The 27,657-nt window shown below is 40.8% G+C and overlaps 1 protein-coding gene across 16 annotated transcripts in view; it reads right to left on the bottom strand.

Annotated features, from left to right (window-relative positions):
- The window catches only part of INPP4A (inositol polyphosphate-4-phosphatase type I A), a 113,009-nt gene that overhangs the window by 74,734 nt on the left and 10,618 nt on the right, over window positions 1–27,657 (bottom strand). For 4 of the 16 annotated variants that reach the window (XM_052705684.1, XM_052705682.1, XM_052705687.1 and 1 more), the window contains exon 1: window positions 9,247–9,423. The exons of 1 other annotated variant lie outside the window; for it this stretch is intronic. The gene's annotated coding sequence lies outside the window, so the exon portion shown is untranslated. Of the gene's footprint in view, window positions 1–9,246; window positions 9,425–22,687; window positions 22,814–27,657 lie in introns of those variants that run through there. 11 more of the 16 variants (XM_052705693.1, XM_052705692.1, XM_052705691.1 and 8 more) reach the window with 6 other exon arrangements.

Genomic DNA, 27,657 nt, shown 5'->3' on the forward strand with positions numbered 1-27,657 from the left:
ACTTTGATAGAAGCTAGCTCTTATCCTTACTCAGAGGGGAGTTGAGCTGATACAAGTTACTGCCTCCTGTTGCTTGTCCTCATTTCTCTTCACCTCATGTCTGTCAGCATAACTGCACATTAGTATCACACAAACATGTTTTGTTTGTTTTCGGTTTTTTAAAATCTAAAATACTCTGACAGGAAAAAGTGTAAAACAAAACAGCTTGTGACAGCTGTTTTAATTTAAACTAAGTCCCTTTAACAGAACTAAGCTGAGGAACAACTGTCTCAGCTTTTTACGTTTTTTAGGCAAATTTGAGGAGCAGGAACTTCTGCAGAGGACAAGCAACTACAAATGAACCACATGACAGTAGAGCTGCAAAGAAATGCTTATTCAAAGCACATTGTCAGCGCCAACGTAGATCAGAAGACATTTCCTGTAAACATATCTTGAAGGCACAAATCTCCAGTAATCAGCCTACAAACCCTGGCAACATATTCTTTTTTGAGGTCAAGATAGTTAAGAACCTTGTTGCAAACCTCGACTGGACAGAAGGCAGAATACACTGTGTCTTGCTCTGTTCTGTGTCTTTTGCAAATAAAATATGTCTTTTTGTAGCAAATGAAATATATGCTTCTTTAAATACTTTTAGAAACTAACCATGTATGACTTGAGATGTCTTACCTCATATTCCACATTTCAAAATACCAGTCTTCAAGATTTTAAAGACCAAAACCTCTCTCCATACTGAGAAAATTATTATCATGATTTTTATGGCAGCTCTTTCTGAAGTACTAACTTACACAAAGATGCACTCACCTTTACATCAAGACATGTCTTATGAAGAGAGTGGAAACATTCTTGAGCTGACTTTCTCAGAACTATTTCACATTTGCTTGCATTATGTATGCAAACTCTTTCACAACACTGAAGTTTCAGCTACTTCCAGATCTAGTTTGAAAAGAAAGAAAACACTCATCTATGACCTACATTCCCTGTTGCAGAAGCGCTTTCTTCAGCCTCCTAGTACCTTGCTGTGCTTCTGAATGTGTAGCATCTTCTTCTTGGGCAGAAACACAGTCACCATTTACTTACTCTGCACCTGACTTTCATGGAAAGAGAATCACAGCATATGCCGATACCTCCCATGTTCAAACAAACGTGGAGACAGAGCCTACAGCATTCCCCAGTATTAGGCCTGTTCTTCAAAGTCGTCACATAACCACCTCCATGACTCAGTCTAGCTTATGAGTACTGTCCTACAAAAACAGGAAGCGAGGAAAACAAGATTACAAAATACAGCCTCAAGGTCAGATTGGTTTATACGAGGGCATCCTGTATTTCACATTCCATTTCTAATTTTATGGAGAAGTCCCGGTTTGCTATTACATGTATGACTAACCCAACTGTTTGCTATGTGCTTGTGCAAAGGAGATGAAATTCATGAAGAACACTAAGAACAGCAATTAACAACTTCAACGGTTTTGTGATATTGTTGATAATAAAATGTATGGTATTTGGTACTAAAATTCTCCCTTCTTTCATTTTTTTTATATCAGTGTCACAATAGGACATTCTTCTTAGCCACTATATGGCTATTCTGTCTGTCCTTCTTACCATAGGAAACTATCCCTTGAGGTTAAACAGTATTCCATGGAAAGCCAACCCTTTAAGTAGTAATGGGTAGAAATTGTCTTTCAGCAGTGTAACCAAGTTATAATTTTCCAAGGATGTTCAATGCTATGAAAATCCCTAGAAGGATGACATTAAGAGCAGTTTTCTTTCTAGAGTAATCCATCACGTTGATCTTGTCCTACACAACAGACATTATGGACCTGCAAATGCAACTTGAGGGAAGTTTTAGGTTGCGTTATTAGCTACACAAAAAGTTAGGCTCACTGGGAAGGCATCACTTTCTTGCATCCCAGAAATATGAACCAAAGAGGAATGGGGAGAAAAAAGTGCATGATGTAGGAAAGTTGGGAAAGTGATATTATACTTTCAAAAAACAAATGCTGCAAGACATTAACAGTCTCCATCAGCTACCACAACCCTCCAAACACCTGCATACCTCCCTTATTTCACTTAGAAGCCTTTTAGAGACCTGAAAATGTTGCTGGTGACATATTAGCCATTTGCTAGGAGGGAATTATTCTTCTAATTTATCATGGGTGCCCTGCTTATGATAGAAAGCTGTATCAAGTCTCCAGACTAATCGAGAATCAAGTTACCTGCCTGCTGCTCATCACAAATATAACATCAGCTAAGCAGATCTTCAAATGGATAAAATGACTGCTCTGCCTTGCATTTCTCCTTTTGCTGAATTTATATGAAATCATTCATATGAATTTATATGAAATTTAGAGGCATCTCCGATTTTTAAAGAGACTTACTGTTACACGTGCCAAACTGTGCCTAGCCCTAAGTAAAATCTTACCAGTGGATCCTTCTGACATTTTTCTATTTCCCACTGAATAAAAGACTGGGAACATATTCTGAAACATAAATCCTAGTAACAAGCAAGAAAAGAATGCTCAGTTCTTCTTGAACTAATAGGAAATCCTTCCAATACACAAAAAAAGTATTTAGAAGGTAGCCAAAACTCAGTCTGATTTTGAAAGCAGGCATCCTTCCTACATCGGTTCACGCAATCACACACTGGCAATCTCCTGAGGTTTGCAGAAAAGCAGATGCTTCCTTCAGATGCTCCATGTGCAAGCAGAAGTTTGTCCTTTCACGTGCCCAAGCAAGTCCCTTTCTGTTGCCCTTTGCATCCTGAAGGAGCTCGGCCTTTCCATCAACCCCATGCACCAAAATGACTTGGTGTTTCCAAAGGATTCTGTAAGAGAGGACTGGGAGACTGGTGCTGCTTCAGCTTGACAACATAAAAAGTTGCTGCAGGTTCCTCCAGCCTGCAGGCACCTGTGCCCTTCACAAAGCATCAGGTCTCTTGGGCAGCAAAGCCACCTCGGCCCACCCAGGCTCATGGGAACTCACTGTTGAGTGCCATTTGCAGTTTCATTGAGCAGGAGCGCCCAGATAACTTACTCAGTCTCTCTTAGACTGTATTAGCTAAAGGACAGTAATACGTGCAATCAGTTGCTAAAGATGATGGTAGAAAGGATGTAGCAATAAAAGACAAATAATCACCATATAGATATAAATGTGATAATTTAAGGTCATAATGTGGGATATGCATCTGATTGTATTTCACTCCTATCCCTTCTGGTGTGACTTCATGAAGCTCACCAAAATAAGTCTCCTGAACATCTCCAGCAACAGTGCTGGTGGCTTCGCTCCAGAGATGACAGGTCTTCATCACTGGAACATGGATTAAGTGTTGTCAGATGCAATTCCCTTCAGTTCAACATTTCTTACTATAATCAAGTTATTATCCCCACCCTTATGGCTACCTACCATTCACCTGGTATTCAGTGAAAAAGCAGCAAATGAACTGCAGAAATCCTTAGTGAATATTTAGTACAGAACACAAAGCCCTCTAGGCTCTCACAGTACCAATGCCTACTGTTGGGAGAAAGCAAATTACAAAACAGTGCCACTATGAGATAAGATCACATGCAATTTCTCTGAAATTAGAAAACTTGGACCACTGCTCTTCTATTCCCCAACTGAACTGGGGAGACATCACAGAAGCTCATCTAAGAACACCAATCTCCTCTAATTTCTTTTCAGAAAGAGCAGTGATGCAGTGGCACAGACAGCCCAGGGAGGTGGTGCAGTCACTGTTCCTGGAGGTGTTCAAGAACTGTGTGGATGTGGCACTGAGGGATGCGGTCAGTGGGCATGGTGGGGGTGGGCTGGATTAGATGATTTTAATGATCTTTTCAAAACGTAATGATTCTCCCATAATTGCCCATTTTTCTTCCCACCATCTATTTCTGGTAGCTAGTTTCTAAGTTTGCCTCACTGCATATATGCTGGCAAAAGAGTATTTAATTTTCCACACAACTTTTCTGTGTAAAGTCACTGTCCTGTAGAAGTATTGATGCTTTTAACATCAAGTTCTCACCAAAGACTCTACAAAGGTATGGGACAACCACTAGCAATCTTCATTATGTGGGCAAAACCAGACAGGCCATGTTCTTCCTACTACTCACCACCTCCTGTTTACTGACATGCCATTGAAAGTCATCTACTTATCTCAGGAAGAGTGTAAGTTAATGAACTTTTCTCAGGCACTCACACTTGAGAGAGTATTTAAATCAGAAAGACTTCACCCCAACCAGCTCAACTACATGCATGTTTATGTCACATATTCATAGCCACAATACTAATATTTACCAATAGCAGCATTCAGGATGCGATTCTTTTTATGCAAACCCTCTACAGTACTGCACAGAGCTCAAAAGTGCTCTTATTGCAAATTTTCCTGAAAAAACACAGGAAACTGTCTCTGTGGTATGATTATCTCCTGACCTTCTACGCGCACTAAAAGAATCAACATTTGACTGTGTCAGTCCATACTCCCTCATAAGAAGCCCACTCTGCTGCCCAAGAGAAATCATGCTGAGGCCAGAGGAAATGCATCTTTTCTTTAAAGTCACACCACTAGCATCTCTTTTAGAAATGAGACAGGAAATCTTCCATGGCAGCTTGTATTTCACAGATCCAGGGCTTAAAATCTTACCTATAGCACATAGGACACTAGCTGAAATGTGTGGCTTGTTATTGCAATAGAATACTGCAGCCTCTTTCTGTTTTGTTTTGCATTTTCAAAATCAGATTTACTGCCCAAACAGACTGCAGTAAAGGACATACTTCATTATTCACCTCCGTCTGTAGTAGCTCTGCCATCTGGCAATGCTTAGCATTTTGCTAAAAAATTAATCTGAATTAAGGATCATGAACCCATTTCTTTTTAATTGTGCTTTACCTAGACACAGGAGGTCACTTTGCAGTGATGCAAGACACTCTATCTACCAATCCACCGTTGTTTATTCAGGCTGCAGAAGTAGTCTGCTGCTTTAAAAGATGCAGCACAAACCAAAAGCTGAACTAATCCCAGATTTCTGCTTCTCTATAAAAGACAAGGAGAATTCAGTACAGAAATAACATACCATCGTAATCGAGGCCATAATCTTATCTACCCAGAGTGAAATGAACTATACTTATCCCTATGCTGGCTCTGGTTCCAGAGCTGGGGGTGAAGGACAGCCATGAAGAACTGGGTAGGTGGAAACTCAGGCCTTGAAGGCAAATGAAAAGATATCATTGATATAGTCACGGTATGGACAACATCTTTTACTCTTTATTCAAACTTGTACATGCTCGAGAATACACAAAGGTTTCAACAGACAAAAACTGGAAGGGATACCAAACTTCAAACAACGCAGTGCAGTGGGAGTCCCTCCAGCAAGCCAGGCCTTCAGGGCAAAGTTGTGCCCAAACCTCCCTCTATGCCTCTCTGCTTCAACTGCTCCAGGATTAAGTGAAGAGCTTTTCATGACACAGCACATACAAAGACTTCAGAGTTATTTCCCTCTCCCCTACAAAACAACTGTTTAAAATCTGATACAAGCAAAACAACTTAGTCGGAAATCAGGAAAAGCTACAGGGACAAATCAGATGCCCTGTACAGGTACACATACATACAATTAAAAGGCTACCAAAACAACTCACCTAAAAACTCAACAAAAAAAAAAAAGGTGGAGTTCTCCGACCTACGAGATGGATCAGTGCAATTCACCCTGTGAGCACTTTGTTCCAATACAAACTCGTTTCCAGAGGCTTACTTCTAACATGCAAAAAAAGAAACAAAAAAGCTGTAACAGAGCCAACTCAAACAAATTTCTTCCCTCCCTCCTTTTCAAATTTTGTGTTGGAAATAAAATCGCTCTAAATAACCACTGATGCAGCTCTTGTGTAAGGCAACAGAATAGGTGCATCCTCCAGTGGAAGGTCTCAAAGCTTCAAGAACGCTGGCGAAATGCTCTGTTCTCCACTTTGCCCCTCATCTCTCCACAGCAACAGCTGTGCTGCCTGCCAAGTCCCTTTCTCACACCGCATGAAGCAGTGGTAGGAAGGCATCAGATGATACCAGTTTCCAAATCAAAACTTCTGCTCAAGGCTTGAGGAAGCAGAACATAGAAGAGATCTGAGATAAACCAGCAATATGGCTTTGTGTGTGCCAGGGAATCAGTGTCAGGGCTCAAAATACATAGATAGGGCAGAGCCGTAATGGAAGCTACAGAAATAAACAGCACACTGGACCAAGTAGGAAACAAATAAAGGAGCAGCTGAACACTGCACCTGCTGTTCACAACATGAGTGGCACAGGAGTGAAAGGGACGTATGGAATCACACAAGCTTTACAGCTTTGCATTTTTTATGGCTTGCCCATGTGAAAATTCTACCAATGAGAGAGAATCATAAAACTGGTTAGAGCAGAGCAGCTGAAGTGAAAATGGAAAACAAGAGCTAAAGCTTCACCAGAAGAAGCTTCAGCTAAGGACAGAGTTAACAAAATTCTAAGGGCAGCACTAACAAAACATGCTCAAGTTCAGCCAACGTCTTGCACTTGAGTCAAAGCAACCCCCGCTATCAGTATGGTCTGGGGGACTTAAGGATGGAGCACAGACCTGCTTAACAGGATTTAGGAGTACTGGTGGACAGCAAGCTGGACAATGAGCCAGCAGTGCGCTCTCACAGCCCAGAAAGCCAACTGTATCCGGGGCTGCATCAAAAGAAGTGTGGCCAGCAGGGCAAGGGAGGTCACCCTGCTCCTCTACTCTGCGCTGGAGAGACATGGACCTGCTAAGCATGTTCAAAGGATTGCACAAAAATGATCCAAGGGATGGAAGAGGACTGAGCAAGCTGGGGCTGTTCAGCCTGGAGAAGAGAAAGCTCCGGGCAGACTCGAGAGCAGCCTTTCACAATCTAAAGGAGGACTATAAGTAGGGACAGACCCTTTAGCAGGATCTGTGGTGATAGGCCAAGGAGAAATGGTTGCAGGCCTACAAGCACCAATGATGTCCTGTCGGTTGGGAACTGGAAGAGGGGGGATATTCTGCCTGGATATTTACTGCAAAAAAAGAAGGTTGTGGAAATCACAAACTCTCACAGTTCATATGCTAAAACCACAGGTGAAATGCTCCTAGCAGTTTCTGCTATACTTTGCCTTTATGGCCTAATACAAAGCCAACAGGAAGTAACAAAAACTTTAAGGGTGATTGGAGGAAGAGTCAATGTAACTGCTTCCGTTGCACATAACACAAAGTTCGAAGCACTCCTCTGCACAAACCTCTTCTGCCTTGGTCATTCCCACTTTAGCTGTGACTTGTTAATAAAGGATGGCATGTAACCATCAAGATAGCATCATAATAAATCAACATTAAACCCGCTCTAGTTTTTCCCAGGTGGTTTCCTACTCACACAAAGCAAACTGTCAAGCTATCTTGCCAGGCTGGGCTTTTTGTTTTGTTGAGCTGACATTTGTTTTCATTCAGTGCTACACCAGCAGCAGGCAGGGCACAGGGAACAGCATGAGACCTTGATGAACCTGAGGGAGCTCTCTCTGGTGGTTACTGCTTCCACAAATGGACAGCTGGGATGGGGAGTCAGTGCACAGGGGCAAGCCCTCATCTGGTGTTTTAGATCTTAAGCATGCAATTTCTCTTCAAATATGTTTGCTGTTAATTATTTAACTGCAACCATAACATATTAATAAAGAAATTATGGAAACTCAATTGAAGATATTTAAATTTCATGATAATAAAGTTCTGGTTTCACAGAATACAGAATTCTTTCTCTACATGTATACAAACTTAAAGGCAAAAATTAAGATAAACACAATTCTGACATGGTATCAGAAAGCAATAATTCACATACAAATCAATGGAAAAACTGATACTTTAAAGAGTGTTTTATTCAAGTTTTCTTGATTTGGGAGAAGGAGGGAAGTCACATGCCAGAACTTCATTAGTGAGCAGTCCTAAAACCAACCCTCATCTTGGAAAAACCATCTTGAATTTACAATCCTGCAACATGAGACATATTTTATATCAGAAACACAAACCATTAAATGTGGTGATCAAGATTTTGCTCTGGGAGATAAGAGCCCATGACTTAAAACTACAACATGGCGTAGTTTTGAAAGTTCTCACGCCGTAGTTTTCTAAGTTGGATGTCACAACAGCTGTAAAGATACGGCAGTTGTGCTAATAAATCTTCTATTCATTTTATTTAGAAATTTAATCCTTTTTTTAAAAAAAAAAAAAAGCCATGCCATATCCAATTAATTCCTAACACTGGCCATCAGTGAATGCTCTAAATTAGTAAACAGAAGAAAGATGCTGTCATTTTTCAAATGACCTTATCACAGCACCATATTTAGTTGAGAGAAGACAGCAGTCATTTTTGTGCAAATATATTACTATAATTCAAAAACAAAGATTCCCTAACTCAGAAAATCACTCAGAGAGGACAGCAAAGGCTCAAAACTCAGTGGATTCCACATGAGGAGAATTGGCAATACCAGCCTACATTACATTAAAATTACTGCACCGGAGTGAATAAAATAACAGTAAAGCCACAGAAAAACTGCTTAACTCACTTCTGCATACATAAACAATAACTAAAATACATCCCACTTTTTGCATATAGCCAATTGTTGGAGCAGGATATGTATATATATGTGGGCTTTCAGTGGCACAAAATGAAACAAGCCCAGGATATGGATATATGCTTTCAAGAGTTTGAAGAGGCTGTTTACATCCAGGCACTGCGCAGAGGCTGTTTACATCCCAGGCTGTGCGTGCTCCCAGACTGCACGCTATAGGCAAAACAGCACTGGGACTTTAAAGGTAAACAGTCATAATTTTGCTATTCCTAACGCCACCATTTCTTATTTTGTCAACGAAGAAATTCACAAGCCTGTGTATTTGGTTGTAAGCAAGAGCTCCAGAACTGCAGGCATCTGCACAGTGCGGGCAGAGAGCTGCTTAAGTGCTGTTCTCCCAGCCCTGACGTCTGGCAGCACCGTTTCTTCGAAAGAGGTCTTGTATCCTTAACATGGCTGCCATGCCTTACATAACACAATGAATGACAATATAGGTATTTTGTTCCCTCGGATGGGCACTGCCCACTGGCCATAGGATTCCCCATACAGAACCACAAACAGCTGAGACAAAGCTTTGTAGCAGCACCGCTCCCTCTGAGAATAAGAAATTGCAGCAAGAAACTCAGCCCTCGCCAGCTCTGATTTCCCTTTCCCATCTTCTTCTAGTCAATAACAGGCATTCTTACCTTAAGAATAACGACAACCGCGCTCAGTACAGCCTGCTGTCCTTCATCTCAGCCCGTAAATAAATATCTTGGCGCAGCCGCCTGCTGCAGCAGGTAACCAGGAGCACAGCCTGCCTCTTCTGCTGCCGGAGCTGCTCCATCTGAGCACTAGCTAATAGGAGCGCTGTCACTGTGAGTCATGGCAGTGACTCAGAGCAGATGCAGAGCTGCAGGAGGAGTTTAAGTTTCAGTCTCCCTGTCACTTGCTCCAGTTCCGTGTCGCACAGGCACAAACACATGCACACAATGCCTAAGTGCTCGCATGCACACCTGCAGATGGGTATTTCTTCCAGCAGCAAGTCTGATTTCTTTCTTCGTGCAATCTGGCCCACCTTTTTTTTTTTTCTTTCTTTCTTTTTTTTTCTCCTTTTCCCTTCCTAGGTTGGCTGATCTGGTTCTGTTGTAATGGTAAGTGTGCCAGGTGGGGTGCTATTAGTGTGCTCGCACAGCCTGGCAAGACTAGGGGAAAAACCTCAAAACCCCAAGAAAAATTGTAAAACAACAACAACAAAAGACAGGGCAATACCCACTTATTCATCACAAACTTATAAAAAAAGCAGCTTCACTAAGTACACTGGGGACAATTTTGGAATCAAATGCAGTGAGAGGAGAGTGGACGGAAGGACTACAGGATGTGTGTGGGTAGGAAGCCTATGTGCCTGACACCAGGACAAAGTGCCTACCGGAGAGCACAGCTGCGTTACTACACCCAGGGCATCTGGGGAAAGGTTGGATTCTGGCAGCCTTCCCCATATCTCTCCATATCAGTAGGGACTGACTGCCACAAAGCAATTGGATCACATAGCCACTCCCCAGGCCTGCAGACTCCCCACCACTTTCAATTGAGAGCAGGCACTTTGAAGCCAAAGGCACTTCATGGTAGACAGAATTAAGAAGCAGCACTGTGCTGATTACAATTTATTTCTGAAAGTCATACCAAGCAATTAGCACTAAGTAAACCAAGGTTTGAGGAATGGCAGAGGAAATCCTTTACTTCTGAGCCAGCGGGTCAACCACATGGAAACAAACACGACGGAATGAACGAAGAAAGTATTGTCAAAATAAGCTGCTGGCCTGAGGAAATATACTATCACAATGCATAGACCTGCTTATCAGCCATTCATGTAAACACCCCAGATATTTTGGGAAAAGGCACTCAGTTTATGTCAAAGCACTTACAGCAGAACACAGAACACCTTTCCTCATCCCTAGCAAATGTCCTGCTGGCTATCATCCAGATAAACAGATTTCTACTGAGAATTCTCAGGGCAAAGGTAACATCAAAGCATGACTTTTATAACTCTTGCAGTTCTGTCTCCTTAGAGAAATACCTTTGTAAAGCTGAATCACACAAATATAATCCCATCCACCCAATCCAAGGACATGTTCTGCACTCTTCACTAGCAAATCTGGTTGTTACGAAAGCCACTGAACAAACTTTATGCTGTTGATGGAAAATGTTTACTCTCTCCTTGTATCTCAAAGCGGAAAAGAACACAGGCTTGGCAGGGAATAAGAGATGAGAAGAAATCAAGCTGAGCAGAGCAGTCCTTGAAGCACAGTCATGGAGATATACTGAACTCCATAGTGTGCCTGAGAATAAAAACAAAACAAAGCAAAAACAAACAAACAAAAAAAACCCAACACAACCAAAAAACAGCCATGATTCCTGCAAGTTTTAAACATGAATCCAACAGCAAGGACACAGTCCAAATGGCAGCTATGACACAGAACAAAACAGGAAGGTACTTTGTTGCTGATGCTATTTGTTTTTAAATGTAAGGCATGCTTTAATATATCTCCATTCAAAATTATCTAGTGGTCCATCTAAGAGCATGGAAGATGAATCAAAGAAAAGAGCTGCTTAAGACCTCAAATAGACAAAACACACCAGTGGTGAGCATGCACTGTGTAACATGCACATACTTTGTGCAAATGAACTTATCTGCAAATAAGAAACTATCCAGATGCTGCAGGCAGCAGTTCTGCTGCCTAATTGATTTCTTTGGCTTGACCTTCTGCAGTAGAAAGTGTTTGGACTCTGGGTCTAGAAGTGGAAAATCTGAAGGCTCTTACCTCAGAAGAGGTAAAAACCTAAATACTGACACTTTGGATACAAGCTTGAACATGAATATTATTACAGTCTGCTAAACTGAACACTGCTGCAAGAGAGAGGTAGTGTAGACTTAAACAATTTTTAATGGACAAGAGATAGAAGATAATCCTTTCTACTTGAGGGAATAAGCAAGAAAAGGCTCTTCTGTAATATTGAACATGGTAGCTCTGAACACTGTAGGCATGGAATTCTGTTTTTTCTTATCATCTCCAAGTCTCTGGGAACTGTTTGTTTCTAAGCCATCACAGTGCTAATCATGATGTAATAGTTTCCCACAGCCTCTTTCAGGTTGGCAGATTCCGTATCAGCTTGCTTTCCCATGAAAGTTGCATTGTCCCTATTGAGAACACTTCCCTCTACCTCTGTTCTTAAGCCTTTTTTCTCCTCCTTCGTTATACTTCTCCAAGAAAAAAATATGCATTCACATTCTTCAAGGACAGAGCTGGCTTCCAATGCAATAGAGTAACAGAAGCAGATTGAGGAACATCAGCAGTATCCACAGTGACATCTTTCCCCTTCCAGTCACCGCTCCTTCAGCTACACACTCTGCTTCATCCTAACAGTTTGAAGCCTTGTTTATCTGAGACCTACGGAAAGGTACAGAAAGTAGATCTCAGTGTCTTGTTCAATAGACCATCAGAGTTCCCTTTCAGTGCATCTCAGCAGCAGGTTCATTTCTTCCAGCTGATTGACTCCCATGGCTATCTGTGATGTGCTATGACAAAAGCACTGTTTGTTTCTTAGGAAAATGAAAACATCCACTGGCAACAGCACCAGCCCCAGAACCTTTACCCTGTGCAGACAACAAACAGAGGAAGCCACAGATAAAAGCAGAACTTAGTGATCGGTATGGGAGGAGAGCAAAGGATGCATTTATCACAGTCATCTCAAGATCTCTGAAGGTAAATAAAAGGAGGCACTTCAGTGGTTGAACTTCCTACCATCAATACACCATCTACCAATATCTCAGTAGCATCTCTTCAAAAGCAAAGCAAAGCAATCCAAAAAAAGCTGTCCGAAACCATTTCCACCGTACCATACAAGTGCATTTCTTTACAGACCACCTCACAATACTACTAGAGTTAGACCCAAGTAAGATATGTATTTTATGTCTGGTAACAACCCAAAGCTCATCTCTGCACTGTGAACAAACTACGTGGTGACAAGCTGCCTGTAACACTCTGCACAGATCTCAGAGGGAAGTAATTCTGTACATGTAGTGAAAATGCACAAGATGATCTAAATTCCCATTTCCTCTTTATGGTGTGTTCTCAGCGGATTGAACAGGAGACATGCAGATGCTGAGATCAGAGAAAGTGGCGAAAACAAGACAAGACAAACGTAACTCATGACAACACAGATGCATTGACCAGATGAGAGACCAGTTTACGGATTTTTCTGAGGCTCCTACTTATCAAGATGTGGACACACTTGCTGCACAGAAAAGCTGGCTTGCATAAGGGCTCCCCAGATTGCACTTGATGTCAGCCCTGAGTCAGTTAATCTTCTGGCACCTGGCCTGCTCACATCTATCCACTCCTGTTCTCCTTTTCTCTTTATGCCAACATCTGCCCATGCTCTGTACTGATAGGGAAGGTCAGCAAGATCCCAATGTTACATCAAACTTCATAACCAAACCACATACCATTTCCAATCAACATCTGCCCAATATTCTCCCCTTCATTCAGAACTCTTCCTAAAAAACTAAACAGCACAAGTGTGGAAGCATCTGTAAACTCAAGTTTTAAGTACATGCCTTATAATTCAATTTGGATCACAGAGAAGACACTTCTAAGAACAGCCCTCTGAGAATATTATGGTGTATCCCATCAATATAGACACAATTTTCTGATTCTAATCTTTACATTTCTCTACAACGCACAACTACTTCTGTTTCAAATCAGCACACCCCATTTTTTGCACTGATATAATAATTTCAACTGAATAATGAACTGCTAGTCTTAACAAACCAGACAACCAAACCCAGGCAAAAACTCATTTTGAGGCAATCAGATGCTACTATATATGACTTGAACATTACATTTCCTTGTGCTGCCAAACAAAATGCTGTGCTCTATTAGGAAATGTCTACATCCATTCATTTCACTCATTCAATACACTCTATACATTTTCTAAGTTAAATTTTTCCCACTGTCTTCACAATGCAAGCCTTGTAGATCTCACGCTAGTCTTTGTGACCTGAGACTGGGAGGTTCTTCAAATGCCTCAGAAAGAACAATTGTCCATGCTGGAGAAAGCAGCTGCAAAGACAGTTTTCTCAGTACCATCTGCTGCACTGGGTAAACTAAATGAAAAACTGGTAAAACTGAATGCGAAGCTGGCCAATTTCACTGACTATTATGTAGCTTTTTTTAATAGAATTTACTTCTCATTAGCATGAAGAAAGAAGAACTGTAAAGTAAGACTTCTGTGTTTGCTCAGCAGATTCCTAATGCTTTGTCTTGTCTTTTCAACTCATCCATATTCCTTCGCAAGTTAACAAGCTCCAATCCTCAGTATGGAAATCATCTCCCGGTATGATCCTCACTCAAAAGGTCATGAAGAAGAACTGCCTATCTAGACACACTTACAGGCCTAGATCTGTTGTTCCTATTCACGACTGTCTTTGCCCTTTGCAGTACGGTATAATATAGCATTACATAAAAAGCTAGGAGGGGGCATATTGACTAGTAACAAACCTAACAAGCACAAAAGCCAAGGCTGTGCTATTTTTCTTCTCCCTCTCTCCAAGTTCATTATTTGTTTTTTTTTCTCAAAATACATTGTGTAACAATTTAATCAGAAGGAGCTCTCCATCCATAAACTCACTTGAAGTTGCATAGTGAGCCCAGCCTCTAATTGTAGTGCATTGTAAATTATTCTCCAGATTAATGCCACCAAGTATCAGTGGGACCATGTAAAGATTAAGGTACTGTACACAGCAGATTGTATAGCAAATCAAGACCAATAGGAGCCTGGGGTGAAAAATCTGATTAAAAATGTTGATAATGAAAAAGCATTTATTTCATTATTAATCTATATTTTGACATTCAGAACTTAATTGACTTCAGATCATTAGGGATTTTTCCCAAAACTAGGCCATAGAAAAACATTGGGAGCTGTGCCATCTAAAGGTTTGTCGTTTTTTTTTTCTTTAACATCTCTACCCTATGATTTTACATTGCTTTTATTCACTCAATCTCCCATCATATGTATGATATAAATTCATTCACACATCAATAGAGATGGGACCAAGGAGAAATAGTTTTAAACTAAAAAAAGAGTAGCTTTAGGTTAGACATTAGGAGGAAATTCTCTACTCAGAGGGCAGTGAGGCGCTGGCACAGCTGCCCAGAGAAGCTGTGGTGCCCCATCCCTGGAGGTGCTCAAGGCCAGGTTGGATCCCTGGGCAGCTTAGCTGGTGGGGGGCAGCCCTGCCCATGGCACAGTGTGGGGTTGGTGGGCTGTGAGGTCCCTTCCAATCTCAGCCATTCTGTGATTCTATGATTCAGTTTCTGAACAGATCCAAGTCACCAAAAATTTCATCTATGCTAAAAAAATGATGTGCATAGCTCTAGTATATAGCTCAAATCCACTAGCCTAAACTGGTAAGATAACTGACATCATTCTTTTACAGTAAAAATATATATTTGCTATTACCCTGCCCCCTCTTTTCACTTTTTCTGTCTGTGCAACTCTCTGGAATCGATGGCTATCCCTACCCCTTGCCCCATGAGGCTTACAGTGGCCACAGAGCACTTGTTCTTTTGTCCTGCACCACTCTGAGCTGCAGCTGCCCTATTTATCAGGTTTTATACCCAAAATGGTGGAAGGTAAGGTTTTGCTCATCCCACACTCTTTTTTCCCTCCCTGCTTTGGTAGGGTGCTATTTCTCAAACAGAAACCTGTGCATCTGAGCCTCAGACTTTATTCTAGGGCCACCTCACTTAATCTGCAATGATTTTATTTATTATTTGCCTGACATTACCCAAAAGTCTTGGAATCTGAATCTTAACATTTGATTAGTGCACTGAATATTGTATGAGCTTTCTTTAATATAGCATTGAGTAATTTGGGGAGAATTCTTAAGTTTTAGAAGGATGGAATCTGCTTTTCCATCATCAAAATATTTTAAAGCTGCTTCTAATCAATGCAGAAGTATTTAAAGATCTATTTAATAAAAGGCGGACACATTCTTATTAAGGTATGCTCCAACACACATTCACTTTTGCAACAAAATAATTTTAGAGATAAAGAAGATAATGAAGATAATAAGAAGATAAGAAGATAAGAAGAGATAATGAAAAGAGTTGAACGCAAGTACAGATCAATGGTAGAAGCGTAAGCCAGCACAATCCATAAAGACAGGTAGAGTAAAAATATTTTATCGATTAATGCTATTTTGGACTACAGTAATTCTCTGTTAATTCCTCGTGGGAAAAAAAAATCTTTCTGTGAAAGGGCTTCTGAAATAGAATACACCATAATTCTTTTTGCTGATTATACCAAGATTAAATGGAGACACCAAGCTGAACAAAGATGTAGGAAGACAAGAGTCCTAAATCTGCACCAGCTCTTCAACACAGTCTGAAAAATGAACTTCTCTCCCTAACACATGAATAGTCATTTATAGCCTCAGAACCAGCTATTTTGTCTGAGCAGTGACCTACCTATCAGCTAACTACTGCATAGCACTGCTTCTCTGAGGAAGTCTCAAGTAAAGATAAACACTGGCACTAAACCACAGGTTCCTCGAGTCCTGTTCAGGCACAGCAGGGTACCACAACTACGGGATCCAAACCTATAACTACGGATGGACTTTACACAGGCTGTAATTAAAGAGCAACAGCTGTGGTTAAGATGGAAAAGGAAACTGACACAGTAAATTTAAATTAAAGGAAGACAAGTAAAAACTAGCTATCCTCACATTAAACTTTCTTTTTACAGAAGATCTAAAAAGGGAGGAGAGGCAAGCAGTACCTGCTATAGAATCATACAGTGTTCCTAAATAGCCTTCTTTATTTTTTTTATTTTTATTTTTATTGGATTCAGTACAACAGGTTGGTCAAATGTTTTCAAAAGGACCTGACATTGTCAGTTATCACACAAAAAAGCTTCATGTTTATTTTTATAATCTGTAATTTAGGTAGCAACTAATCAGTACAAGCCTTTTGTTGCTGTGGTGGTGGTTGCACATTTTATCTACCCACTCTTTACGCCCTGTTCTTTCTGCCATAAATGTAATTGAGAGACCTGCCTGAAACATATTACAAATAGTAACAAACTTTGCATGAAATTGGTAGCAATTATAGCTTTTATAAAGGAGAGAAATAATTATTTCTTAACCCACATAAATATTTCTCCACACTGAAAGGTATCTTGCTTGTAGTCTTTTGTTTCATTTGTTCTGTTTTTAAGAGAATCTTTTTCAGCATTATTACTCAAATGTTCCATGACACTATGGACTAAAAACTTATTATCTAGATACTAAAAAGAAGAAATATGTAGTCTGTAAGCTACAATTTTAATGGAAAAATCTCCCACTTAAAAATAAAACAAGAAAATTAGAAACTGCATAAGTTGCATTGAATAAACTATTGATTCTTTCTACTCACTAACCAGGAATAGAGGAATATTTAAGAAGATAAATTAAAAACTCATTCTCTAACAGTTTTCTGAATGCTTCTGATCTCTTTAATAGGTAAAAAATAACTTTAACACATACATATGAATTAAATGCAACGTGGAGTTTGAACAGATTATATCAACAAGAGTCAGCAAATGTACTGAATTCTTCACTTCCCCAGAAACAAGGCAGCAAGAGCACGAGTCAGAGAACAGAAGCAAAGCATGTGTCAGGAATCAGTCTCTAAAATCATCCACTTCTTCCCCAAAAACCACAAAGGGGCATTTTGCTGGTGCTAGCTTGCCCCAACCAGGCTTAGCAAACACCAAAACCACAGATAACCAGAAATGCCGCAGCGACCTAAGTGCTGAAGTTTGAAAGGCAGAATATCCAGTAAAAGAAGAGCTCAAAATAGAACAGGGAAGGATTTGGCTACGAGGTATGAGATGTTTTTAGAAGATGACAGACAGGAAATACCAGAGCTGGTGAATCAAGACTCTCTGCCAGGCAAAGAAGATTGATGTTAGCATCAAGAAGGAAGAGTAAGCTAAAAGAGCTCTGGTTAAAATACCCACTTATGAGCAGCTCCCAGAGTATGGCACTGAAAGGAGTAAAGTGTAAAACGGCACTGCAGTGGGTGCTAATGGCTGGACTAAAGAGCTGGGGAGGCAGAGGGCAATCTACTTCAGAGAACAAGGAACAGAAGATGGCAAACTGCACTGCAGGTCAAACTGCACAGTAAACATTATGATGGAGAAAGATCTCGAGGTAGATTCAGGAGAGGAGTGACTGGAAGAGACACAGACACATCCCTATGATGCTCTGCTGACTTACAGGCTGCTTGGAAGACAAGAAGATGAGATTCTTAGGGAAGCTCTGAAACAGCTAAGGGAGACAGAGGAGGCAAAGGGACTTGGGCACAAATCATAGAACAGTTTGGATTGGAAAAGTCCTTTAAGATCATCTAATTCCAACCCCTCTTCTATAGGCAGGGACATCTCTCTGGACCAGGTAGCCCAAAGGCCTACCCAGCCTGGCCTTGAATCATTAGGAAAGTTTTACAAAGGTGTTATTTGGCAGATATTTGGCCGCTGAAGCTGTAAAACACAGAAGCAAATGCTCCACAAGAGCTGAGCATGCTGCAGCTCAGTTAGAGAGCGCTCACGATACAATGAACTTGGACGTGGTTCCAGGCCACCCCTCTCCAAAACTCCTGGCCCTCTGGCTTGTGACAGAAATACTCCTTTACAGCAATTCCTGTTTTCTCCAAGTGTTGCACTGCTGACTGGCTTTTGTGTTGTTTTCAGACCCATGAAGGAGGCAATGAGAGGAAAGCTGACAGGAATAAGTTGTCAGAAGCTCTGGAAGAAGTGCTGCACAGAGCCTCCACGGGACACTTGGGTGCACAGGGCACAGGCTTGGAAAGGCACTATGGCAGCCCTGGCCTGTAGTACTGCAGAAACCATGCAGCCACAGAGAAAAGAAAAAAACAGTACTGCAAAGCTTAAGCCTCCCTTGATGTTATCAACACCCTGAAATTTACATCACAGATGCCTGAAGCAGTTGCCTTTCACTGTCCACATACTGCTTTTTATACTCTAAGTAGTAAACTGTGCTGGGCAAAAACCAGCCTTTAATTCTGCCTAACAATCTGGGTGGAATAAGAGATTATTTCAAGAAGGACCATGCACGAATGGCTGCTCTCCAGCCCCAGTCCTTTTCCCGATTTATTTTTGCTCTATTCCCTGTTGAGTGAGCACTGTCAGAAAGAGCCATGAAGTACCAGGCCTTCTTGAGGAGATGGATGGCATTCTCTTGAAGAGAGAACTAACAGGACTGCTTTGTTACATCTTTGTTTTGGAAAGTTTTGGGGGCCACTCAACTCTATTTTTCCTCAGAAATCTCAAACTCTTCATTTTTCCCACAGTGCAAAGAGCAGTGGAGTAAAGTGGGAAAAGATGGATGGATAGAGAGACAGATACATAATCATTATGATGCTACTCCAGTCTCAGCCAAGGGCTGCCTCATTTCTTAAGGCTGAAGGCAGTAACAGCTGTGGCACAGGACAAAGCTTGTTTGGACATAGCATTGTGGACAATAAGGCATGAGTCAGAGAAAAAATGGTCTTCAACTCATGTAGCACTCAACTCACTTCAACTTGTACACCAAAGCAGAGCAGCTCCAGTTTTAGAAAATAGCCCAAAATTAACCCTAGCAAGAATACAAGCTGGCAGATAGCATCCTTAGTATTCAATTTGGGAGAGTGCAGAGAGCAGCTGGTGCAGAGCAGGATGCCTCCAAGCTAATCTCTGAGATGCTGTCAAGTCCCACACTGTTCCTACCATCAGCTGCAAGCACAGAAAGGAGACAACTGTGGAAATGTCCGTTAGCCCTTTGGCTCTCAGGCTACATATTGAGTGGAGAGAAAACTCCCCTTAATAATAAACAATTTGCTTTGTCAGAAGAAAAAGACAATAACATTTTTCAGATAAGTAGTTAAGCTGGTATGTCTTATTTTAGACAGCGATTAACCACTCAAACATCCACAGAGCAATCAGTCCTCTGGAAAATTCTTATCAACTTGTGAGTTTGAAAGAAAAAAAAAAAGAAATATAATGTATTTTTTGCAGCATACAGACTGGCACTCATGTACAGAAGAATGGTGAGACCTGCACACTTGGGGTTAATTAAGGGTACTGTCCCACTTACGCACTACAATCAAGCACTTACCCTTCTTTGGAAGGTAAAAACATAAAATCAGTTGACTAGTTTCTTAATTCACTCTGTTTTGCCAAGTCTACCTGCCTTGTCACCATTCAAACAATTAAACCACAGCTGCCACAAAAGTGTGCAGACCTGATTACCTGCCTGAAAAATATGCCAATGGACAAGTGTCCTTTTTGAAAGCAAAGGCCAGAACTGTTTTCTCCTGGAAGCTTTTAAGCAATGTAACTCTGTGCCAAAGCTTTTCTCCATAAGCTTCCTTAGGAAGGAGGTCCAGGCAATCTGCAGCCCCAGAACTTCAGCCACAGGATCAGAGCCACCAGCCCACGGAAAAGCTACAAACTCTGCTTGCCTGCTGTGTAAAGAATCCTAACAGCTCTTCACACAAAACCGCAGTTCCTTGGGGGTTCTCAAGGGGTTACACTAAGTAAAGGTCCTTGGACAAACTTCATATACTAAAAACTGGTAGATACTGTTACAACTATCAGCATAAGTAATGCCCCAACTTTTAACATTACTTTGGAAAGACTATGCAGGACATCAGTCTAAATTTTCTCTATGTTAGAAGTACCAGTAATGTGAGGTTTTTTGTTGGCTTTTTGTTTTTGTTTTTGTTTTTTAATCTCAGCAATGAATTTTTGTTCCTCTCCACAATGATGGAAGAAATGAGCTAGATCCCTAACAACAGTGCTTTATTCTTAGAGAGACAACAGCAATGTGAGACATCCCCCTAAAAAGACACAGACCTCTACTGTGCATCATCACATTGCAGGCACTTTCTATTCAGTGACTCAATAGCCACAAAGCCAACTCCCCCTAGTACTTCCTTTCAGTTTCACTGAAAAAATGCTCAAGGATAAACTCTTTTTCCTTACGGTTGTAGGCAATTTCTTTAACGGAAGCTATTTAAAACACTGACTCCAGACAGTAATTTCTTATTCTGCACTGATGGCAGTGAAGTCCCCCAGCACAGAAAAGGCACCAACACTTGACGTTACGTTGTTCCCTATATCTAAGGTTGGGTGAAACATGGGAAGAATTCAATTTCCCAAGGCAGAGTTTTGTGCCTGGGGATCTCAGAGCACAACTGTCAGACAAGAAGAGAAATCCAATAAGCAGTGTCAATCAGAAGTGTCTTAAGTCTTCTGCAAAGACATACCCATCAGAAAACAGAGAGGAAGCACTGATCAATAAACACACACAGCTCTGAACCACTTCACTTGTATATGGCTGAAATACTGCTTTTAGTAAGGAATAAAAAGAATGCAAGAGAATCCGTGGGGACACAAGACACAAAAATGAGATCAGCAACCCAGCAGTCTGTGATCAATTTTCTCGTGTTTTTTTCCACCAGACGTAAGAAAAAAGTGACCACAAAACCCACAAACCTCTACTATCAAATGTATACTACTTAACAAATCCTCTTCAGCAGCTATTTCATTGCTTCATGCTTAATACAGCAAAATGACTTTAAATATCTTAGTGGCTTAAGAAGGAAAAGAATATTCAACTTCACAGAGGCCTTGGGTTCCTCTGGCTACAGACAGTCATCCCAGCTGACATCTGTCAGTGTTCTACAGCCCAGCTTGCTGCCAGCTTGTGCCCATCATCCCTACAACCCTTCACCTCACAAAGAACTCACAGCCACAGACACACCATACAGTTTCTCAGCTCTTTGCTGCAAGTCTTCCTAACACAGCTACCTGCAGAGGCCTACACCCAACTGGTGCTGGTTACACCTGTAAAACCTGCAGGAAAGACAACATGAGTCAGCCCTTCCCTCCCCCCCCAGCAGGTGCAGGGCCGTGCAGGGTGCAGACAACTGGGTCGTGGCCCAAACGAACAGGAGGGCACAGACATCCTCAGCACAAACAGCAATGTTGGGCAAACAAGCATATCCTATTTCAGCTGGTTTCCAACAGTTACCTGAAAACCTCTAAACCATACCCACTGTGCTTAACTACCACTCCTATATTTTCTCTTCCAATGAAAGGTTTTTCAGGTCCAAAGGTCTGTGAGCAGAAAGGAGATGCTGATGCTGAAGCAGGGGATTTCTATTCCCCACCAGAGCTATATGCAGACATCCCAGATCTCAGCCGCAAGAGCTACACTCTTCAGACCTTGTTGATGAACTTGAATAAGATGCTCTTTTGGTATTAAATAAGTTACTTTTATTCCCCCATCTAATAGCAAAGAGCCACAAGTTCCAGCATTATTTTTCCCTATATATTACTTGTTATTGTGCCTAATGTTTGCTTGCTGTTTCAAACTTCTCTGCAGGAGAAAAGAACAGCACTGTTAAAAATTATTTTCAGTAGTTCACCAGCATGATTTTTAGTTTTATGTCCATCATAAGAGAGAAATACATTAATTTTTATAATTGTGAACAACCTCTTCTCTGTCTGCTCACATGATCACTTACGAATCATTTCACTTCTCCTCAACCTGTTTTACTTTATAAAGTTCTACCCTTGCAAGAGCAGCTATTACACAGAAGCCTGTCCACACGAGGAATTCAAGTAAATTATAAATCCTGCAATACAATACCACACGATACTTAAAACGAAGGTACGCAAATGGAATGATTTTGTAACATTCAGAGCTGCAGAGGTCTAAATCAAAACTCCAAGAGTCACACATTTACTATGTATTTTCATAGAGAGTCTGGTTTTACAGCTAGAAATGCAAAGCTACAGGATCGTGGCTTAATAAAGTGAGAAGGTGAACTTTACAACAGCCAACATCTGTCTCACCTGATGCTACTGGAGATCAACAGACTTTCAGGTTTAATTGCCTGTAACAACCACAAGCAGTACAAACCAAGGTAGGAAGCCAGTTGCAACAAATGTAACAATTACTACAAAGACAAAATTAGGAGGCTGTTGTAAATAACAGTACTCCTTCCTGCATTGCTTGCATTTCCCCCTATCACAAACCTTTAGAGATGCTTTTTCGTCTCCGATTGCTGCGAAATAAAAGTTTGATCCAGAACCCACTGATGTCAGAGGAAGAGACAAAGCAGACCATCAAGAGAGGAAAATATCCAGGTTGTAAAAAGTCTGGTGTGACCAATTTAGCGGACAGCATTAGCAGTCTGTAACGACAAGAAGGGCTAAGATGAAAGACTCCCGAGCTTGAGAGTTGGCAGACTTTTTAAGCAAAGATGAAGTGTGTTTTGTGTATTCTTCATCCTCCATGTGCTTACGATCATTAATTCTTTGCACACACTGTGAACTATTTAAGCTCCAGCAACAAAAGAGGGTCTGAAATTCTTCTTTCAAAAATAAATGCTTAGAAAAATATTGGAAAAAAAATAACATCACCCTATCTTCTTTTACCCACAGTTTCTGGTCTGTTGTCCATTTGGGTGTCTGTGCACCCAAATATGCGCTCTGTTCAGCCATAACGCCAAATCTAGGAGTTTGTGCACATGCACAATTCACATGGATATGCAAGTTCACATATTTATAAATGTGCCTCAGAGATGTGTATACAACTATTTCTGAACAAAACCCCATCTACCGATGTCTCATATATTTGCTGTCTAAGCAAATCTGCCATCATTAGGTCAAGTTAAAAGAGAAAAGTAGTCAACAAGTCAAAAGAAAAAGAAAAACTATAATATTTTAATTGGCTTTCTCATTGATTTTGGACAACTCCATGCTGTACATGACACAGCTATCGATTGTTTTTGGAGTCACTGAAATTAAAACCCAATTTCAAGGACAGCTACAATTTTGATCAGCAAAAAGATGATCATAATTTACTGTCATGAATTACCTCCCTTATTGTAGTCGATCTAAATTTTTCATATAGTGAGACGTTCCTCTGTATTGAAGCTTGCACACACATTGCAAGGGAGAAACCAAAACACTTTTTCCAAAGCAGGGCCACTACTGATTGTGCTGTAATAATCAGTAAGTGCCGCATAACTCATATCCCTGTGTAAATTCAAATTCACATTAAAAACATACATTTCAAATTCAGGACCCCAGTTCCATTCAACTGCCACAAAGAGAGCTGACTAAAAACACTTGGCATAACAAGCCAAGAGACCCTCAGCCTATCTGCAACACAAGCTCAGATGAGGAGCAAGGCAAGTGCTGAGCCCGGTACCAGGGAGCTTTCTTTACGAGGCTGATGAATGCCCTTCTGCACTGCCAGAGGTATGGTCCTACCCACACACCCCCCAACAGCGGCTGCTTCAGACAAACCCAGAGACAGTGAAGGAGAGATGGTGGTAACTTGTACAAATCAATCCACCACATCACTCCAAAGCCCAAAGAACTACTGCAATGCTTCTGCTTACATTTATCATTGGGATGTTCTAAAAAGACTAAAACTCTCACCAGTCACCAAAAGCACAGAGCTTTGTCACACTGCTACGAGCTGTGTCACATTTTTCCTCCTACGATGCAAGCAGTCAAAAATAGACATGAAAACCCAAAAATATCAAATGGGTTTTGCGGGATTTGTTTTCTTTACCAAAAAAGGGAGGGAAGACAAAAGCAAAAGAAAGTTGGAAAAAAAAAAAAAAAAAAAAAAAAGATCCACCACAAAACAAACAAAACCCTAGTAACCCTACTGCAATGCACATCATTACATCTAGAATTATCTAGGGGACAAAAAAAAAAACAAAAAAAAAAACAGAAAATGATCTCAACAAATATGGCATGTGGAAAAGTCCAGTTTTTACAAAATAACAAAATAAAAACACACAAAAATATAGAACTGTCTCAAAGTCAAGAGTACAGAATGTGTGCTTGCTTTACTTCATTGCATGCAATAGACACTGACATCTATTAATTGAGTATGAGAATAGATTTATTCCCTTCTTCTCCGGAATCTATAATCGCTTGGGAGAAATCAACATGACCAGCTAAGAGATGTTGTGACCCACTGCTTGGACTGAACCGCTTTGCTTTTCCTTCATCAAGAAAACAACCCAAGTTCAAACGTGTTGCTAAAATGTGTTTTTATATAAACTCCAGAAACTGCCTTCCTTGAATACTTTGTTTTCACTAACTTTAAAGTAAAAGAAAATCTGAAACCAGAGGCACTGAAAAACAAATATTCAAGAAATTTCTAAAAATATCTGTGAGAATGATAGCTTAAACCACGATCCAAAATCTGGAGCATAACTTTACTTGAAAGGTAAATGGTAGCATAGTTACAGATACAGAAATTCTGGCACATAAATGTACAATTTTGTTTCTAACTGTAGGACCATTAGCTATCAGAAGAGTGAAATGTTAAACAAAATCCTAGAATATGGATGTCTGCATTTATGAAAGTGATCACAATTCTAAACTCCCTGACAAAACACAAGGAGAAAAATAAGCAATGCATCAATGCCACCAAAAGTAAAATATTATATCATTTCTCCTATGTCTTGAACAAAAGTTCAGTAAAACATACAGCATTTTCTTCACATAAATGTTTTCAAGTAGACTTAAACTTAGGCTATTGCTCTTTCCTGTTTCTTATTTAAGCAGAAATAGACTGCTTTAAAAGTAGAAGCATTCAATCCAAGTAGAAGACAAGTGCTTCGTGTTCTTCAAGCAGAGCTCTTAGTCTGAACACCAGAAAAGCATTTAATCACTTCGCTCAGTTAAGCTTGTACATTTAAGAAATGCTTTTGGACAGGAGCTTAGAAAATGAACGTTCTTTTTAATGTTTGTATGAAACCAAGGTAATCTAAACAAAGAGCCTTTTTTCTCTGTAGGTGTCTTTTTTCCATTAAAAATAGGCCTTCCAGTTCAAGACCTGCAGCGTGAAGGAAAATATGCTGCTATTGCTCAAACTTTATAAGCTTTTTGTTTAAGACTTAGTTCCTTAGAGCTGTCAAAACACAACTCTTCAGAAATTCAAAGCTTAAAAAGAAAAGAAGAAAAAAAAAAGACATTCAACATTATAGAACTCAAATGGAGAGACCTGGTTTGCATTGGTGATGCTGGCACAAAATCCTTCTGCAATGGACAATTCTCATCAGCCTAAAAGCAGCCAGGTTGGAGGGGACCTCACAGCCCACCCAGCCCCAACCCCTGCCCCCCACCAGCTCAGGCTGCCCAGAGCTCCATCCAACCTGGCCTTGAGCACCTCCAGGGATGGGACACCCATCCTGGGCAGCTCTGCCAGCGCCTCACTTTGATCTATTTATTTTATCCAGATGGCCATTTTTATTTCAGTTTGGCATCAGAGATTTCTGCTAAAATGGCTCTATCTCAACTACACCACAGCAGCTCCTCCTCTGTCCTGCATGATCCCCGTTTTGTGAGAAGTATTTCATAAAGTCCAATCTCACCAACTACTGCTAATGATTCACTGAAGCACCATTACTAATCCGGGATTTCTGCCATCATTTTTCAGTCAAGACCGATTAAAGCGATTTGGCAATACTGAAAACATAACTCAGCATCTCTGGCACTGTTTAGAAAACTGTGATCACAGCTTCGCATGTATTAAGGCTGGTGGCCATCTGCAAAATTTCATGCTGATGCATCCAACAAACATATAACCAGCCAACCATGTGAACCGTGGGTGAAAAAAGAGGGGTTGGAAAAGCAGAAGTTAAGATCCAACAGAGTATGATTAAGCAAATATCCTGTTCCAGAGTGGTCAAAGCTCTGGTTTTAAATAGGAACTTTGTGCAACGCTGTCTCATATGCTGCATGCATTTTCTAACTCCAAAATATATTAACAAGTTTTAAAAACGAGAGTTACATTAAAAATACAGACAACAGATTTTGATACATCACACCTTCAAGTGATAACTATGTAAATGTGTTTCCAAACTGCAACAATGTCATCGCAACCCCTCCTCTTCCTCCTTCATTTCAGCTTTGTCTGAATTCAGTCTGAATTCAGCAGGAGCAAAGCCACACCAATTCAAGCATTTCTCTGGCACCAAGAAATGAAAGCAGGGTACAAAGTTAATTGACAGTGCCGTATTAAAAGCTGTGGTATCAGCAAAGTGACAGTGCAGACAGCAGCAGATTTTCTGTGACTCTTTAGTAGAGAGCTTGTCTCCACTTCTGTCTGAAAGCCAATGTCTAATGCAATGAATATGGAAATTCAGCTAAAGCCTGGCAGTTGAGCTGCCGTCAGCACCAGGCTTTGGATTCAAGCAGATGGAAAAGAAAATCTCCAGCTCCAACAGGTAGGGACTGCTGCTGCTGCGCAGTGCTGCACCTTCACTAGGAAGGTTTGTAACACAACTAGCAGATCCTTTCCAAATGAAAAGTAGGCCAGTCAGCCTGAGATGATGCAGATGAATGACAGCATTGCCTCCCAGTGCATTGCACGCTGCTTTCATCATCCACTACCCTCAGTAAGTCATCTTCATGCAGACATTGCGCATCTCCCACTCCAGTTCCATGCCCCTCTCCAAGAAGGGGACTGCTCCCTTCTTCTCATCCTATGCATTTTGCTCATTATGTGCATGATTGCATGGAATTCCACACTGGCTGTCACTGCCAGTGGCTCTTCTCCTCTTGGGTCCAACCCCTTCTCTCACCTCCACCCCTGTTAGTGCAAAAGCCCAAATGTTACAGAGGAATCTAGCATCCAATATATGCTATGTCTGGCACCGGCATCAGTACAGAAATATCACTTTCAAATTTGAATGTGACAGAAGAGGAGGGCTCTGAGCAATGACTTTCTGAGCACCTGGAGGTCAGTGGGCCAGAATATCAAGTCAAAACTCAACATGGCAGTTTCTTAGTACAAAATCTGGGGCCAGAGGAGGACAAATTACTTTAGCTGAGCTGTCACAAGAAGAGCCAGGTCATCATCCACGCCACGTCAGTATTCTAGTAACTGTAAGCACATCCTATATAAACACACAGACGTAGTCTTTCTCAGAATCCTCACCAAATTTTGAGTATATTCAAATGAATGCCCCAAG

Source organism: Tympanuchus pallidicinctus, unplaced genomic scaffold, assembly GCF_026119805.1.
Source record: "Tympanuchus pallidicinctus isolate F22 unplaced genomic scaffold, pur_lepc_1.0 scaffold6, whole genome shotgun sequence".
In the NCBI taxonomy this organism is placed as follows: domain Eukaryota; kingdom Metazoa; phylum Chordata; class Aves; order Galliformes; family Phasianidae; genus Tympanuchus; species Tympanuchus pallidicinctus.